General features: G+C 36.6%; 1 protein-coding gene across 8 annotated transcripts in view; it reads right to left on the bottom strand.

Moving 5' to 3' along the window:
• The window catches only part of GRIA4 (glutamate ionotropic receptor AMPA type subunit 4), a 2450678-nt gene that overhangs the window by 1448829 nt on the left and 981979 nt on the right, over positions 1–19870 (bottom strand). The gene's annotated exons all lie outside the window — the stretch shown is intronic.

Raw genomic sequence — 19870 nt, 5'->3', positions numbered from 1 at the left:
ACTGCCATGTATGTTGTCCGGTCCCATGGAATATATGTTTTCAATTTTACTTGTAACTATTTCATGGATGTCTTCCTTTGCCTTTATAGCACTGACATATTGTTTTTTTCTTACTGTGAAGTTTGCACAAAAATGTAAATACAGCATGTTCTCTTTAAATGGCAACTTGATGAGAATTTCATTGTTTACTGGTATTATGTTGCACTTTTCTAATGCAACTAATGATGACTTATAATACTTGCAAGGCTAATAACATTTCCTATCAAACACTTTGGCCTGCAGGTCTTTGGTTAAGTTCCAGTGCATACCTATGATTCCCCTGTACTGTAATTACTCCCACTCATATCACCTGCTGTTTTTGTGCACTATTTACAAAACTTATATGCCAAATAGCATGGATAGGGCACCATATAATACATGCCAAAGCCCTTTGAAATTCGTAAAATATATGACACAAGGGAATAAGAGCTTGCATGCAGTACTACCCCAGTGTGTAGCCATTGTATTCAGAATATAAAATACAAATGAAATGACCCTCTCCCTCTCCATAAGAGCACACCACTAGTCTACTGACTGACCACAGCAACGTCATTTATTTCATTTCAGCAACATATAATCCAATAGTGTTGCACTTACCAATGCAGTGATCCCTCTTTTTTGTGAATATGCCATTTATTGTAAAAAAGCTGAGCAACATACTAGCATTATTCAAAAAAAAAATCACAAAATCTCCTTGGCACAACAGGAAATCACTACTGGCAATACAGTCCTGCATGGTGCACGCAACCTTCTAACAAAACTGTACTTTACCCAGCCCTCACACAGTGACCTGATAAGCTCCAACATACTGGAGCTTACACAGGAGCAGATTCTACCATTGTTGTATTATGGTAATGATCTTTGCTCTGTTGAACTACCCAGTGAGTGAACCACTTTCGTGAATCCCTCACCGGCATTACAGAGGAGTACAGGGCAGCAGTAAAAAACTGTTTAATAAGGTATATAAAACATATGTAGTACATGGAGGACCCTGATTATACTTAAAAATAGCTGAATCATATCCTGATTCAGAGCTGCTATAGCATAAGATCTGACGTTAGCAATGCTTAGAGGGGTGTTTAGCAATTGTTAAGCATCCCCTATGTGTTGTTAATGTTGGATTTACACTAAAAGCAAACAGTGCTAATGAGTAAATAGCAGCAGCCAGGAATTAAACTGCTTCATTTCAACTCAGGTTTCTGCCTGCTGTTTGCTATAGTACAGACAGTACTTTGGTTACAACTGCTTCCATAATCAGAGAATATGTAAGGACATCAACCATTTCCACATTACTTCACTGGCTTTCAAAGCCAGTACAACACATTGCTTTTATTTTTTAATTTAATTTTTGACTGACTTGTACATGGGGAAGATAAATCTCCATGCACTACAAAGAATAATGATGGAATTTCTGATCATAATGAAGAATTATGTGTTCTCAAAATGGAGGCCAAGATTTGTTAGCCTCCATGTCTGAAACACATAATATGCTTGTTACAGTCAGCAATCCGATCATAATCCTCAATATTAATACATTGGCTTCTTTTCTTGTGCTGCAATGTCATGTAAAAAAGCAGAGTACACCAGCTGTTTGGCTGCATGTAGGATCAGGGATGAAATGCTTAGCAAATTGCTGTGGATTAAGTGCTCCTGTGCATAATTCATAAAAAATATAGATGTTTTACACACTACCATTATGGGCCATAAACTTCATCTACGAATGTGATCCTGAATATCAGCATGCTTGTACAACTCTACAACTCTACAAACTATTTTTTTATAAATAATAGGGCTAATTTTTAATAGGAATTGAAATAGTATTATTTTCTTACGGATCAGTAAATAATGCAACAAGATCATCTCATTAGTGTTTATTAGCCCAATCACAATTCGTTTGAGCAGTCCCCCAAAGCAGTAATCAAAGAGTCAGTAGAGCAGATGGGCAGCAGATTAAACATAACAGCGCCATGTCTGGAACTGCTGGACTAACTGGTAAGGGACTGGCATCATGGTGAAGGTATTTACTTCACAGAGAGAAGGTGCAGAGTTTAAATGACACCTTTGTCTGGTAGTTGGTGTAGAGAGTTAAGGGTATGAGCTGTAGATCCTATGGTACAGTGTTTGATTCCCACAGCCTTCATTTGCCTACTGAGTGACTTCGAGCAAATCACTTAACCAGGCATTGCTACTAGTTCACCCCTAAAAAACAGCTGTGTGTTCAGTGAGCTTACTTGATTAACAAATGGCCATTAAAAAGGACTGTCAGGGTGGCTGAGCAGACTAAGGTGCCAGACACAAAGATTAAACTCCTTCCAAAAAACACTGTAACACTATACTTATGCTTGGACTTGGCATTTGCTCAGGATAATTGCAGAGTTCCTGCATTACTCTATACATGAACAGGATGCCTTGGTCTGTAAGAATCTGTTTAAGATGTCTTACTTTGAAAAAAAAAATAGTAGTAGTTCTTTAACTATAGGCTTGGCATTAACTATTTTAACAGTATTATCTTAGGACATGTTCCTGCATGATCAAGTGTTACCTGTACCTACTGCTGAGTTCAGTGTCACAAGTGAACCAGTAATGCCCATTCACTTAACTGGGATTTCTGATTTAAATTAGGGAATCTAAGGGTTCCTAATCCTTGGCTTAGGCACTACCTTTTGACATTCTGGGCAAACTGTACAAAAGTTGTCTAATTCATTCATAATGCCAGGTCATTAAAATCTCTCTCACTTAAATCCTACCATCTATCTTATCCATCCATAGATGCTCCCCAAAATATGGCTGTGTGCCACTGTCATTACCAGTTTTCTAAAATACTTTTGCACCTACAGCTAGCTGACAATTTTTCTTTTCTTTGTTACTCTGAAGAATAAGCAATGTTCATAGTTTAAAATATGGATATGAAGTAAAAGTGGTATGTTCATTTGTCTCCGCTTCCACTCTTGTGATATTTCTCTAGCTCATATTAGGTTGTCAAACTCCTAAGGGGACTTTTTAGAATTAATATGGATTATCTGAATGTCAGCCAGGTAAGGCTCTTGCCCCACAAAGGCAAACAGTCTTTTCCTTCTTCTGACATATCACCTAAAAGAGGTAATTCAAGAAAGTAATTTTCTTCTGATGAGCTACTTGCAATTATCATGTATCTACTTTTCCTGATTCCTCTGTTCTTAACATCTTGCCTTTGTTTCTGTCTATCTCTCTTCTATGGCACAGCAGTGAAAAACCTATGACTCTATTCTTAGTCCCTTTTCTCTGTTTCTTCAGAATGAGATTTTTCTTATTTTTTTTTTAATTTCTATACTCATTTCTCTTAGGATATTTCTAACCATGTGCCCAACCTTTTAGTTTCTGCACTGACTTCTTTTGTTAACTTTCATATTGCAGTCTATACGCAGAACACAGTGTCAGTTTTACTTGACCCATCCACTCATACCAAATCTGCATAATTTTCTAAGTTTCTGATTCCACAATATTTTCTTTATTGGATTCATACGTGTCTTACAACATATCTGATTAAATACCTTTCCCACATTTTCCAAAACTCTTTGAACTGGGGAATGCCTTGGCAAGTTATCACATTATGTGCCAAGCTAGTTACTATAGCTACTCTGTTTTTCACTTTGCCTACATTTATTTGCATTTCTCCATGGAGAAATGGAGAAATGCAAATAAATGTAGGCAAAGTGTACAACACAGTAGCTATAGTTAGACGTTGCCCATTCGATTCCCAGTTAGAGCATCTTCCGTGTAGCGACATGCGTGAATGGGCATTCCTTTATTGAAGGTTGTGCGTTAGGCCCGGCAAGCCAGCATGTAAAAATCTACTGCCAATCATTAGCGGACCAGAGTTCCACTGTGGCGACCCCTAACCGGGAAAAGCCGAAAAACACAAATTTGCATTTCTCCATGGATGACAGTGTACTCTTTTTCTCACCCTATATATACATTACTTTGAATGTTTACTTACCAACCATGTTGTACTTATAGACATATTGTGATTTGAATTATGTAATAATACTCCCTGAGTCTAATCAACATTGTGACTATTTCATTCAGGTCTATATTATATATTCGAAGCTTCAAAATTTCGAACCTCATATGTTAGACAACATATGAGCAAAACTTGAAACCTTGAATATATAAAGAAAAAAAAACTTACCTTAATGCTCTGAGCAGGGGGGCAAGCCCCTCTGCACCCCCCCACACCCCCCTACTTAAATATACCAACTCCAAGGCCACACTTCAGTGCAGAATAGGGAAATTTTCCCATTCGGCGCGTACAGAGCCAGTGTCTTTCACCTTCGAACTTTTCAAAGTTCGATCATATGGTGTCGACCATATGACATTCAAACTTTGAAACGTTCGGCAATTTAATAGGGACCCTTTCATTCAAATAAACAGTACATTTAACAAGTTTATTTATGGCAGAATGACGACATTCGGCTTTGACAATTCCTGTAGCAAATAAGAAATTAACATTTTCACAGTCACTAGTCACACTTTCAGAAACATACTGTTTTTCAGACTTTGAGCTGCTATGTCTAGCTTTGTCAGGTATAACACTCTTACCATTAGTTGTTCAGTACTTTATTATATGACTTAGTTTTGAATGTTTTAAACAAATAGGTCAGAAAGTAATACTTTTTTTGCTTGTTTACAAGTACAGACACACCTTTTTTTAATTTCTCCAAGTCTTTTGGGTTTCTAATACCATGGACCCCATTCCTAAGTCAAAGCACAGTAGATAGGGCTATGGTTAATACTTCAGAAGAGGAAATTCGTTTGCTTTTTCAATGTTCTGGTTATTATGATTAGGTATACTATTGATCTTATAAATGGTTGTCATGTTTTGTTTGATGTTTTTTGTATTAATCATTTAACATAGAATCATAGGTAATGTGATGCCCCACCACTGGCCAGTAATCAAAAAGCCTCAATCATCAACACTGGCAACAGTGGAGAATGAACAGACTAAGATGATGACAGGCACTCATACAATATTTCCAGATGCAGCTCTCTGCATCAAGTGCAATTTCCCTTAAGATCACACAGAGACAACAGTCAGTCTGGGGCTGTTTCTCTCTCCTTCTCGAGATCCCCAGTAAGACTCCCCACTGACACAGCTATAGAGTTGAGATCTCAGCTGAGTGAGCAAGTCAAGGCCTCCAGCACCCTCTCTGTCCAACCAGTGCTTCGTGTCCCTGCCCAAGTAGCTAACACACACACTGTTTGTGGTTTGATTTTATACAAACACACACACACACACACACACACACACACACACACACACACACACACACACACACACACACACACACACACACACACACACACCTAGGAAAGGCTGGCACAGGTTTACTAGCTATGCCCCCTTCTGCCCAGACTATAAGGCAGTTACTGCTACCACCAGTTACTCCATATCAGCTACTTTAAGGCCCTTAAGAAAGGGTCTCCAGTCTTAATGTGTAATGTTACTATCAATACAAGTGGTAGCTTGACCAAGAGCAAGGCTATTAGGAGTGACCCACAGTGTCACCAAATAAATATGGAACTACTCTCACAACTTAAATATGTTTCACAATTATCAGCCACAGTGATAGTTTTAAATATATTTAATAATAAATAATAAAAGAACAAGAAAATAATCAGTAAACAATCAAAGTTACATCAGAGTTCAAAATCACAGGAAATATTAAACATTGCAGGACAGTCTCAAATAAATAAAGAAAACATATAAACTATACTTCATTATATTCCTGACTGAATCTAAGAGACTTACTCTAACTTACTTAAAGAGCAAGGCAAGTGTGGTGAATGGCTCTTCTTGTCAGGTCAAAGACAAAATACAGAATGCACTGTATCTCTCTCAGAGGCTTCTTAAATTAATATTCCAAACATGACTGCTGGGATAGTTGCAGAATTACTTCATTTCTTGTCATCTGACTTCAGTTCCCAGGCTCAAAGCACTGATTTTAGCATCTACCTGCGACCATACATAGACCTTAGATCTTTTGGCAAATGGTGGAAGATGTAAAATAATTTACATTCCTCCAAATTTAAAGACAATACAAAAAAAACTTCTCTAGTACAGCCATTCTGACTCTTGTTGACTGCAACTGAAATATTACATCCTTTATTACATGGTTATAAAATAATTTAAGTTTTCAGCTATTCTTCTGAAGTTAACGTCTTGTGTTTTAGTTCCCATTGTTAAAATATATACATCTAAACAGTTACAATAGTGTATATACATTTCTTCTCAGTACTTTATAAAATATCTCTTCAGCACACATCTAAATAATATGACATACAGTTCTAATACATTTATAACACAGGCATGTTGATATTCACAAATGACATACAACCACTTACAAATTCCAGATAGCTGGCCTGGCAGTATCTCCTTTTGTTACCCCCCACCCGAAGACTCAAGCTAGTTTTTCAAGTAACCCTTGATAAACACTGCTTGAGATGGTTGACCCTATCTGGGAATTCACTACCCCATACGCTGTCTTGAGATTCAAGCTGCCTTGGCATTGCTGACCCCAGTGCAGTGCTGCACTGTTCCATCATATGCCTGCAATCATAAGCTCCACTGTAATAATTTGGGATTTTGCTGGCTAGCACCCTGTAGCCATAGATCCTCCTCATATTTCTCCTGCTTCTTACTGCAAATACTTAGCACTAGGGCCTCCCTATCATGGTAAGGTTTCATCATGTTCACATGGTACAGTTTGTGCCCCTGCCTCCTGCCTAGGAGATCTACCATGTAGTTAACATCACCGACCTTCTTTACCACCTTTAAGGGTCCCTCCCAAGCAGCCTGTAACTTGTTGTGTCTGACAGGAATGAGAACCGTTACCTGCTGCCCTACAGCATACTCTCTGGCTTGAGTATTCCTGTCATACCAGACCTTTTTCTGATGTTGGGCTTCTGCCAGGTTCCCCTGGGCCAAGCCCATGAGTTCCCTGAGCCTTGTCCTGACGTTTATGATATATGCCACAACAGACTCCTTGTGGGATTCACACTCACCCTCCCACTCATCACAAATCAAATCTAGGGTCCCCTCACCCTATGCCCATATAGCAACTCAAAGAGTGAAAAACCTGTGGATTATTGAGGCACTACTCTCTAGTATCAACAGATGTGGCAAATATTTGTCCCATTCCTTCTTAAACTGGTCTGCAAATGCTCAGAGCATGGTCTTTAGTGTAGAGTTTAACCTCTCAACCAGACCATTAGTCTGGAGATGGTAGGAGGTGGTCTTTAGGTGCTTCACCTCACAGTGCTTCCACAGACAAGCTAGCAGGTCTGACATGAAACTGGCACCTCTGTCAGTCAGTATTTCATTTGGGAAACCTACCTTGCTGAAAATCTCTAACAAAGAATTTGCCACTTTTATTGACTCTATGGAGGACAATGCAATTGCCTCCAGGTATCTGGTAGCATAATCTACTACCACTAGGATATACTTCTTCCCTGTGGAACCTGGGGTACTCAGAACCCCCACAATAGTCATAGCTACCCCCTGAAATGGCTCCTCAATCACAGGCAAAGGCATCACAGGAGCTTTCACCTTGTCTCCTCCCTTGCCTACCTCTTGGCACTGCTCACAGGTGCTGCACTACCCTGTTACATGTTTGGAAATCCCAGGCCAATAAAAGTTCTGCATAATACATATCTTGGTACACTTTATGCCCATATGACCTGCAAAGGGAATATCATGGGCTATGGCTAGAAGTACAAGATGGTAGGGTCTGGGCACTACCAACTGCTTTATGCTCTGACCCTCTAGCCCTCCCTCAAGGGTCTACTCTCTATACAGTAACCCTTTGTCCCAGTATACAGATTCCCCTTTCCTTGAAAATCAGGAGCCTCACTAGCTACTTCCCTCAGGCCTTGTAATGTAGGGTCTGAGAACTGAGCCTGTCTCAGCTCCCTCTTTGTAACACTTTCTAGCTCCCCTTCCACAGTACATCTGGTATTCTCTGACAGCAGTGCCTCACTATCAGTCCGGATACTAATACTCACCTCTGCTCTTGCAGTCACTCTGTCCAAGGGAACATCAATACCCACAAGCAGCTGTTACTCACCTTCAGTCTCACTGCTACAGGGTAGCTCCATCTCTGAAGTAATACTGCAGTAGTCCTGGCTTTAAGTCTGTGGTCTGTCTGCCCCCCCCCCAGTCTAACAGACCCCCAAGGTTGCCTCCAAGCCTGACTGCATATCACTACAGGCACACAAGGTACTGCATTATCAAAATCATTCCCTATCAAGACATCAGCAAGGATATCCTCAAACACACCTACTTGCTGGCTTCCTTTTACACCCTCCCAGTCAAGGTGAACCCTAGCCAAAGGTATTTGGAATAGGGTCCCTCCTAAAGCTCTAACTGAAGTAGAGTACCAAAGCATGTAGTATTCCTCTTTAACCATTGCAGACTTCACAATGGTTAGGTCATTTGCTGTGTGTCTTTTAGCAGTGGCGTCTTTTCCATCTTCTAAGATAGGATATAACCTCTTGTGGTAGTTTGGTACATTTGTTGTCTCCAGACAACTTACTGTTGGCATTCTGTCATTCCTACTTACTGGTTTCCCACCTTTTGTTCCCCACCTTGCCACCACGGACATCTATGTGCTACATGGCCCCACTGGTTACATTTAAAAATTTAACCCTTAGTCCTGGATGTGTACCTGGACTAGTGGCTTCCCCTGCTACTGGCAGCCTCTATTGGGGCAGTTGAGGCTGTCCACCATAGGTAGTTTGGCATTTCAGGTTTTGGTGCTTCGAAGTTTCATTTATTAAACCATTGCCATGTTTTAGTCTTGATAATTTGGGTTTCGCTCTTCTGCTGAGTCAACTAACTGTAGATAATCCATATATATGTGTGTGTGTGTATGTGTGTGTATATATATATATATATATATATATATATATATATATATATATATATATATATATGTTGAGAGAGAGAGAGACACACAGCTGCAGTTCCTGATACTGAATATTCAGAAGAGAAAATATTCTTTTTTCCCTTGGTTTACTGATTTAAGAGATTGAAGTCTCATGACAGTGTTTATTCCTGATTCTAAACTCCTAGATTAACAGGCTAAAGTATAACAGACTGCCCAAGTTAATTAGACTATTAATTACAAGAAACAATAACTGTGCCAGTTTCTCCAGTTCACCTATTATGTTGCTTTTATGCATTCTGTCAGACCATGTGGAAATGTCATGCCAAATTTTGAATATTTCTATAGGTAAACAATCTATTTCGTAAAATATATTCCATAACTGAAACTTACATGCCAAAACCCCAATGTGCAACAAAACTGGAAGCTAATATGCAAAACATGGAAGGGGAAAAAAACTAAAATGTAAGTATTTCAACCTCCTGCACTTCCCATTGCAAGGTGCAACCTTCAGGTTATATATAACAATGCTTCATTCTCAATAACACAAAGAATTATCCCAAAATAAACACATGAATTGCAGCACACATTTCCTATGAAAAACACTGTTGTGTGCCTCAGCATGTTGTGGCTTGGGCACTTGTGTAGAGAGGCCAATAAAATATCTCTAGTCAGCCATCCTTTAATGCAAAATCATTCTTACTTGCACATTATGACTGCATCAGGGTACATCTTTAAAACGAAGACTGTTCACCATTTTCTCCTTATGTGACATTCTTCTGAAATGTACCTTTAGAAGTAAATATTAGGAAATGCATTATAGGAACTAACCATTCAAATGACTGGAGAAAAACTGTAATAATACTGTAGAAGAATGTTCATTATTACATTTAAAATTCAACTTGACTGATATTAACTATGATTAAATAATGACTTATTAAGTTAAAACATTCACACACTCTAGTATAAAACTATGAAAGCAAAAATAGTGAGAGGAAAAAAATGATAAAAATTTCAATGCAGTAAGTTAATTTACAAGAATACAACAAAGAGTAAATTGTCACAGAGGGTATTGGGAACTGTCCAGCTCATTTTATTAAGTACTTTGCTCCAATAAAATAATATATAACAGCAAGATAATAAGAAAGAAGAGGCACAGAGAGACATGAAAAAAAAAATCCTTCCAGAACTGCAGTGAAAATATTCATAGGAATACAAAGGGTTTTTTGACTAATGTATTATTGCATGGGAAACTTTGGCACTGTTTTAAGTAAGTACAACCATCACTCAACCCATTCATTAGGAGAGAGAAATCAAATTACAATATGCCATTAGTGAATTTGTTATGTGAATGCTGTCTGTCCAACAATCTCATGCTTTAACTCTAAGCACTTGTTGCCAACTGTAACTTGACAGGATGTATAATAGTTTTGAAGTTAATTACTTTCAAGTACTTTCTAGTAAATTAAACATTTTTTCCAGGAATGAACATAAGTATCTCCGACTGTAACTTGATCCAAACCCATCAGAACAGATCAGGTCAGAATATATACAAAAATGTGTAACCTTAACAAAGCAATCCGAGATGAAAGATAATTAGGAATAACAACTGATAAAATCACAGCAGAGCTGAATACAGCAGCAGTATATATATATATATATATATATATATATATATATATATATATATATATAAAGTCAGGGTACAGCTACTTTGAATTACTTCTCGAGCTAGGCTGGGCATTAATCCCTACGTTACTTGATGGGTTGTGAACTGGCTTACTGACAGAACCCACACTGTAAAAGTAGCTGACTCCAAATCCAGCTCCAGACAAGTGACAAGTGGAATACTTCAGGGTTCAGTCCTGGGACCGCTCTTGTTTGGCATCTACTTCTCTGAAGTACAGGCCAACACTAAGGGACTCTGGCTAACAAAGTTCACAGATGACTGCAAACTGGGAGCCATTACTGAATCCCCAAATGATGTGGATATTCTACAAAAGGGCCTTACAGTAACAGATGCTTAGTGCCACAGCCATGGGCTCAAGCTCAATGCCAAGAAATGTATAGTCATCCCCTTTGGGAAAAATGGGTACCTGTGAATTACCACATAGGTGGCAGTACACTAAACACCGAAAGTGTGATAAGAGACTTAGGGACACAGATGGACAGTGGTCTCACCATCGATAACCACATAGCCACAACAGTAAGGAAATCCTTCTATGTGGAACACCTCATCACTAACGGCTTATCATCCAGAGAAAAGGAGATCATTGTCCCACTGTACTCATCCCTCATTAGACCCATTATAGAATACAACACCCAATTTGGTATGTTCCTCTTAAGACATCTGCAATAACTGGAAAGGCCGCAGAAATACCTCACTAAATGAATCACAGGCCTAAAGCAGATGCCCTATGCTGACCATCTAAAATAACTTCAGCTATACTCTGTTGCATATCGTCTACTCAGAGGCGATCTCTGCTTAACATACAAGGCCATGTCAAACCCAGGCTGTGGACATGCTACACTTACAGAAATACCAATCCCTCAGAGCCACATGTTCCAGGGATCTAAACTTTGTCATCACAATGAACAAACATGCTGGAGGGATAGGTTCCTGACCCAGAGATTCCCCAAACTCTGGAAATAGACTGCCCATACATGTCAAGCAGAGCACTTCTTTGGCCCTCTTCAAAAGGAACCTTAACAATTGGATGGGAGATAGGAAATTCAAAACCAAAAATAAGGTGTGTTGGTGCAACTTAAACTGTAAACCAAAAAGAAAGGCACCAAGGAACTGTAGATACTGTATTTTCATATAATAAAACATATAAAATCATCCAGAATAAAATGTTAGGAGCTTTCATCATATTAAAATGACTTGCTCAATTAAATGAACTCAACCTATATAGAATAGAAATAATGTTCATTATCTAATTTGATTAGCCCTTTCCTTTAAAACTGAAAATATAGATATATGATCATTTAATCCAGGATGGAAATTTGCCGCCAGCCTAAGCTGCCACATTAATTCCTTTTTATATAAATGTTTTTTTTTCCCAATCTTGCCCCATCACATCCAGGTTCACTATATCTACAATGGCAAATTTAAATCCATTGTGCTTACTGCAAACCTGACTGTGCCTATAGAGGGCATTGGTTTCCTTCTGATGTTTAATTTCATATAAATGTTCATATATTCTACGCTTCAGGGCTCTCTCTGTTTTCCCAACATAAAATCCATCACAGGTGTTATATAATGCAATATAAACTATCTTGTTGGTATAACACTACCAATTCTATTTTTTAAGGTCACTGAAGGTACCTGAAGTATGTACCCACAATAAGAACAACATCCACAGGGTTTGGTATTACCCCTATCGTGTATCCCATCTACTCTAATTTTATCCAAGTTTAATTTTATGTTACTGCCAACCTTCATAGAAAAGATGGGTTTGTCCCCCACCTTATTATATACCTCATTGTTTACCTTAAATATGCCCCAATGTTTGCATAAAATATGTTTAACCTAGTTGGACAGGGGACTGTCTTGAATAACACATGCTTAGTTATAGTTCCTATTGTTAGAATTCATAGGACCATCCTATTCCAAAATGTCCCTCCTTTGTCCATTCCATCAACAGTTTTATCCATCTTAAAACTAAACATAGGGTGTGCACTACCCAATAGGGGTTTATATCTCTTCCCCCATTCACCAAGTACCTCCACAATAATGGGTTCAACTATGTTAGGTGGATACCCTCTCTCAAAGAACATATTTTTTTAAAAACTCAAGCCCTTTTATTACATTTTTTCTCTCTGAGGTCATTCTAGCCACCCTAATTGCCTGACCTTTAACTATACTTGTTTTCTGTTTTGTAGGGTGGTGGCTTAAATAATGTAGATAAGCATTACAAAATGTTGGTTTGCGGTATACATTAGATTTAAAGCCTTGTTTTGTCTTAGAGATCTTCACATCTAGAAAATTAGTCTCTGATTTGTTCACATCATAAGTAAATTCCTTCCCCTTCCACAAAATAAAAATAAAAATAAAAATATAATCTAATGTATAGATTTTTTATGCATTTTTATAACATGTTTATACATGTTTATTATTATTTTTTATGTTAGGAAGAATTACATGGCAAAGTTATTTACTATATATATATATATATATATATATATATATATGTATAATTTTATTTTTATTTTCATATTTTTTTATGGCTTAATAGCTTTGACATCAGAGTTTTAGTAAGGTGTCATGTCTTTTTAAGAGTTCAAAGTGATTAATTACAAAGTATGTATTAAAATGCCTTGCATCAGGTGATCTTAGTTCTGATGAAGCTTTGTACTGGCAAAGTGAAAGCGCGCTTAACTTGAATTGTTTTTTGTGGTCTGACCTTTTGTAACTGTTGTTCAGAGAGTTTTTAACGGTCTTTGGATTAAACGATTGTTTTTCCCATTACGGATTCCTTGCTGCGTTCATTGCCTTGGATTTTGGTTTACAGGTTTGCAGTGAACACACTGGCTTTCAATTTGCCATTGTAGATATAGTGAACCTGGATGTGTGGGGGGAGGGGGGATTGGAAAAAACATTTATATAAAAAGGAATTAATGTGGCAGCTTAGACTGGCGGCAAATTTCCATCCTGGATTAATTGATCATATATCTATATTTTTAGTTTTAAAGGAAAGTGCTAATCAAATTAGATAATGAACATTATTTCTATTCTATATAGGTTGAGTTCATTTAATCAAGCAATATACAAATTATTTCATTTTCAAGCTGAATGCATTTTTATGTAAAATTCCTGTTAGGAAAATTTGTGTGCATAAATATGAAACGTGATAATATATGTGAATTCAACATGAAAATTGTATGAACTTTAGGAGAATTTGTTACAGATTTTTGGTATGTGGTGCTTTAAATGTTCAAACGTTGATTAATTAGTGCATTAATTGATGTGCAGGGATTTTTGGGAGACTATTTAAATGTGGATTGTAACTCTAAGCAGTTGTTCTGATGAAGTCATTTTAATATGATGAAAGCGCCTAACATTTTATTCTGGATGATTTTATATTTTTTATTATCCTTGGTGCCTTTCTTTTTGGTTTACAGATAGGAAATTCATCCGGGGGAACACGTCAGTCACCCTGTTAGACAGGGATCCAGGGAAGTAAATATTGTGGTAAGTAATAGCCAGGGAATTGTTATGGCTAGGCTTGTATAGGGCCTAGGGCCGATAGCCTAGTACCAACTTATGAACCTATGAGCACAAAAGCATCACTACATTATCAACACCTGTACACTCTGGGAATTATAAAAAGTTAATATATGGAATAAATTCTATAACTGAAATTGTACAATTGAAATATTTCAAAATAGATAGCAACAGTTGATATAGTCCCTAATGTCAAAAACTGCAGTGATTAGTTAACCTAAGGCAACAGTGATGAGTTAACTTAAGGCAAAACAAAGCAAAGAAGTATGTTCTAACTTAAAACGAATGATTAAAATACTAATGTAACTAGGGCTAACCTTAAGCAAGTCAAAGTATGAAAATGACAGATCCACTCTATACAGATTTTGTTTACTTTTCAAGTAAAGTAAAAGCAATAAAATATGTAACAATTTTGCTTAACATAAAGGAAATCATAATCTTAATAGGGATAGTTAATTACAGTACACATTTTAATAAAATATTTAGCACAATAGCAGCCCTTTTGAGAATACTGCCTAAAAAATGCAGGCATTGGACAAGTTAATGACTTTTTAATGTACAGAAAACACAATGGTATAGTTTGATCAAACATGTTCAGTAATATTTGAAGTTTAAGCCAATTCAGTTGGTCTAGATTGTATACTACGTCAAACATAAAATATAATTAATTAATTAATAAGATCTTACCTTACGCAATTTGATCATTCACAGAAGTAGTGAAACTGTTCCCAAGTTGGGAAAAGTAAATTAGCAAGAGTGTAGGCCATGTGAACACCTCCATAATTAACTTTTTAGAAAGACACAAAGTCACCATTCGTCATGAAGGCAGGTTCAAATCGCAATTATACAAAGGTGACAAAGGAGGGAAGTATCATATCATTTCAAATGCAAAACAAACTAAAAGAATTACAGTGTTACGGATTACCTCTTTATACATCATCATTAAAGCAGAAAATGGTAGAATGCAGAATGCGTTTTGCAGAGCAGTATATAGATATTATAGCAGAATGTATATTTGCTGATGAAGTTGCATAGACAAAGATAAAAGAAGATACTAAACATGATATAGCAGAAGGTAATACAGGTTTGTATCAATAATGCCTGTCATAATATGGATAAAACTGAGCTGGATGCCCCCAAACGTAATAGTTGTGAGCACTGCAGCGATGGCACCACCATTTCCACAGCTGAAACGTATATTCTTAACGAAGTAATTTTCCTCATTTTGTTTCTTTTCAAAAGGAAAACAAGGAGGTGGCACAGATGACTCAATTAAGATCGTGTTGAAACAAAAGCACTTTAAAGTGAAATTATCTGGGTATGGATCCATTGTAGAATGTAAAGCACAATTTAGTTTGCCAGGCAAACCCAGTCAGAAGCAATAGTGTACCAATTTGAATGTCAAAACTTAAGAAGATATTTGGGCAACTGTTTTCATTAATTGTTGTGTGTTATTCAGATACACTGACAGTCTCCTCATCATGGCTGAAGAGTATTCTTGCTAATCTATAGAAAAACTAACATATTTAACTTCTTTAATAGGCAAAATCTTCTGAGTGCTTGGCGTCTCACATTCTGTCAGTTAAAACGATAGAGAACATTTAATAGTATATAGTTCATACAATTCTGCAGGAAGTTAGTATTCAGCTAATGAAAAATAATTATATTATGGCCAGAGGCTAATAGCAAAGCAGTAGAGCTCATGGTTAAGTTAAGCAAGGCAATTAGATCTGCAAACATCACATATGCTTCCTGAAAACAAAAAGCATACAGTATGTTATAAGCATACAAAATTACAATCCATCCCATAACTGCAGTCTAACACAGCTGGTATTTAAGTATTTATAAATGAACATATAACCAACAAGATCCCAACCCAGACCAACATTGTATGAATTAGTGAAAGAAAGGAGAGAGAGAGAGAGCGAGAGAGAGAGATAGAGAGAGAGAGACAGACAGAAAAGGAGAAAGACAGAGAAGGAGAAAGAATGTCCATAGATAAACAAAATTAAATTCTGTATCGGATGCATAATCATGAAGAAGGACATCTGTGCTAAGGGATGTCCTTATGTAAAGGCAAACTAGGTGGCTGCCCAGGGAGACGTGCTTATAGGGGTTTTCATTCTCTATTTAGTTAGTTAGTTAGTTAGTTAGTTAGTTATTTTTAGAACAAAGTTTATTTGGTACTCATGTATTATTAGGTACTTTATTATACCTATGGTATGACCTCAGTTATCCCTATTAGGAATGATATAGTTATTGACCATGGGATGAGTAAGGCCAGTCTGTAACCAAATGTGATAGATTATTTTGAGCACAAAAAGGGAAATTGGTTAGGCTTAAAATGGTCCTCAACGGCAGTTGGCCTAGTAGCTACCCATAAACCTAGGAACTTATAAAAATAAATAAAGCGACCATGCAGGAAGAAAATGCACTCATGGTACAATGGGGTCTCCAGTGGGGTGGTGCTCTAGTTGACTTGACATTCAAGTCAAGTAATTTAGAAAAGTTTACTGAGACTAGACTTCTGCAAGGGAAAGATTATTTTGCTTTTCTTACATTGTTTTCTTGTAATTTGTATTACTTCATTGCCTTCTTCTATCTTGTAAATTGTGGTGTATTTTCATTACATTGTGTTTTAAATGTATTTAGCTTTCAGTTGCATACCTAAGTTAGTAAAGAGAATAGAGCTGTGTCTCTTGTGAACCACAAAGAAATTGGAACAGGTCAATTAAGGTTAATTACCTTTGAAAAGAAGAAGGAGCTAGGAAGTAAACCTTGTATTTAAGGGGTAAAATAAACAGTTTTAAGACTTTACTAGAAAAGCTCAGTCAGACTCTTCCCCAGACTGCTGTGAGGGAAAGGTTAGTTTGCTTTTCATATATTGCTCAAAGCTACGTCTCTTGTTTGTCAGATAAAAATTAAAATTTTCCCCATCTTCCCACCCCGTTGTTGTGTTTTTTAACTACAATGCCTGTCTAGTTGCTCACCCTTTATGTTAATTTGACTACATACTTCTTTCTCTTTTCTCTTTTATTGGTTATTGTCAGTAAGCATACAATTATCATTTTGTGGAGTCACTTCCCTTTAGCTGTTTAAATTTATTGGCCATCTCACTATATTCCATAGAGCCAGAATACAAAGTTCCCATGCCCATCCAATCTATCTTGCTCTTCTAAATCAGTGTATCTCCCCTTAATTTGCTAAAGCTTGAGTTATTCCTTCTTTCATAACTACCTGCTTAGTGTGCACTGCAGCTCTTAGGATATTAACCCATTTTTTCTTCTTACCTTTGGTGTCATCTTGGGGTAAGTGCTTCTGTTTTGCTCCTGTTGAAAGGAGCATAGGGTCATCATTTCCTAATGACTGCTGATCACTGGAAAAACTGATAATTTATTCATAGGCACCAGCTTGAAACGTCTGCTTGTATTTTGTTCCTGGTAAGAGAAGGAGAACAGGATACTGATTCCTGACTGTCTCTGCTTAGGCCAGTGATGGCAAAACTATGACATGTATGTCAAAGGTGACACACCACAACATTTTGGATGTCACGCCACTGTTCACCAACACCCAAGTTACCAAAGAAAATGCTTTTGCATTCATTGCTTGTGTGAAATGCATTGAATTATTTTGTGCCAGGAGCCAGTTCAGCAACACTGCTGCAGAGTTAAGGAAGTTATTAACCTCAAAGACTATTTCCGTATACTGTCTCGATACAGTCTGCAAAGGGCAGTGCTGACATTGTTTTCTAAGCGTGTGCTGTTTTACATTCCTCGCAACTGTGCCTCTTAATCCCTCCTAAAACTGGTGACTTTTTAAACTTAATAATGACAATGATTAGATTTATAGCCTTAATTTATTTCAGAAAATGTATATTAATTCACTAAATGTTTAAAAAAGCTGAAAGGTGACCACGGAGATAAATTCTCCTGCTTACATGAAAAGCGTATGATGATATTTGTTCAGAACGATGTAAAACTCTCCGTTTAGGATAAAACTGGTTTATTTAGGCATGCTCAAGGTAAGCGCTTTCGCAAGTGCTTCTTCAGACCATTAGTTTTTAAAAAATGCATTCAATTAAGCTTTTATAATGAACTCTTATGTAATAAATCAAACAGTAGATTTCAATTAATGATTTAAAGATACATCATCGTTACAAACTGCTCTGTGTGTTTCTAACATTTACATAAACACATATCAATTTAAATCGGTGTATGTACACCGAATTAATTAGAAACACTATGAACTATTCTCTACTAAAGTGTATAAATTTTAACACCATCTAAACTCATATGTAAGAAGCCTAGAGAACATTTATTTACAAAGACATCTGAATATAACAATATTGTAAAACTCAACCCTAAGTAACCAATGAATACTTGCATCAAAATAGCTTACGCACATGTCTTATAGAATATAAATTATCTAATCCAATTGACAATTGGTCTAAAACACTCCTTTGAGATAATAAAACATATATAATGAACATTATTCTGCTCGTGATCAGAGCTGACATGGCAGGTAAATAGTCAAACCAAAGGCAACTGAGCACGATCATCAAAATATATCCATTGACCTGCAATATATCTTGCAAATGCTAGTCTGCTGATCTAAAACGCTCGACGTAATAATATAATAATATAAAATTTTGGAAGTATATTCTAATGCTGAAGTTTGAATACTCTATTAACCATGAAATATATGTGGCATACTCCATCCAACATATGGCATATACTAATTATATATGACTAAACTATCGCCATATCACTCATGGCATGCTGATGAATAGAATTGGTTCATAAAAAATATATAATATGTATGCCGCAATATATAGAAAAATAGTAAATGAGAAATGCATAATAATATAATAAAAACAATATGTATGAATATAGACCAAGGCTGTACTTGCATATTTAAATGTTGCAACCTAGAGCTGTGAATAGCATGTTGTTCTTTATAAGAGTAGCTCTCGCTATATGCCAATGGCTTCTATAAACACAGACTGTATACATGTCAACACTGTATGCACTAGATAATAGGTGCACTCGTTGATTAATTCTTTCTATGGAGTATGCCACATATATTTCATGGTTAATAGAGTATTCAAACTTTGGCATTAGAATATACTTCCAAAATTTTATATTATTATATTATTACGTCAAGCGTTTTAGATCAGCAGACTAGCGTTTGCAAGATATATTGCAGGTCAATGGATATATTTTGATGATCGGGCTCAATTGCCTTTGATTTGACTATTTACCTGCCATGTCAGCTCTGATCGCGAGCAGAATAATGTTCATTACATATGTTTTATTATCTCAAAGGAGTGTTTTAGACCAGTTGTCAATTGGATTAGATAATTTATAGTCTATAAGACATGTGCATAAGCTATTTTGATGCAAGTATTCATTGGTTACTTACGGTTGAGTTTTACAATATTGTTATATTCAGATGTCTTTGTAAGTAAACGTTCTCTAGGCTTCTTACATATGAGTTTGGATGGTGTTAAAATTTATACACTTTAGTAGAGAATAGTTCATAGTGTTTCTAATTAATTCAGTGTACATACACCGATTTAAATTGATATGTGTTTATGTAAATGTTAGAAACACACAGAGCAGTTTGTAATGATGATGTATCTTTAAATCATTAATTGAAATGTACTGTTTGATTTATTATGTGA

Source organism: Protopterus annectens, chromosome 5.part0 (genome assembly GCF_019279795.1).
Source record: "Protopterus annectens isolate FY-2018-M chromosome 5.part0, PAN1.0, whole genome shotgun sequence".
Classification (NCBI taxonomy): Eukaryota; Metazoa; Chordata; order Ceratodontiformes; family Protopteridae; genus Protopterus; species Protopterus annectens.
Note: the sequence above shows the minus strand (reverse complement) of the source record. Positions and strands in the feature narration are given on the sequence as shown.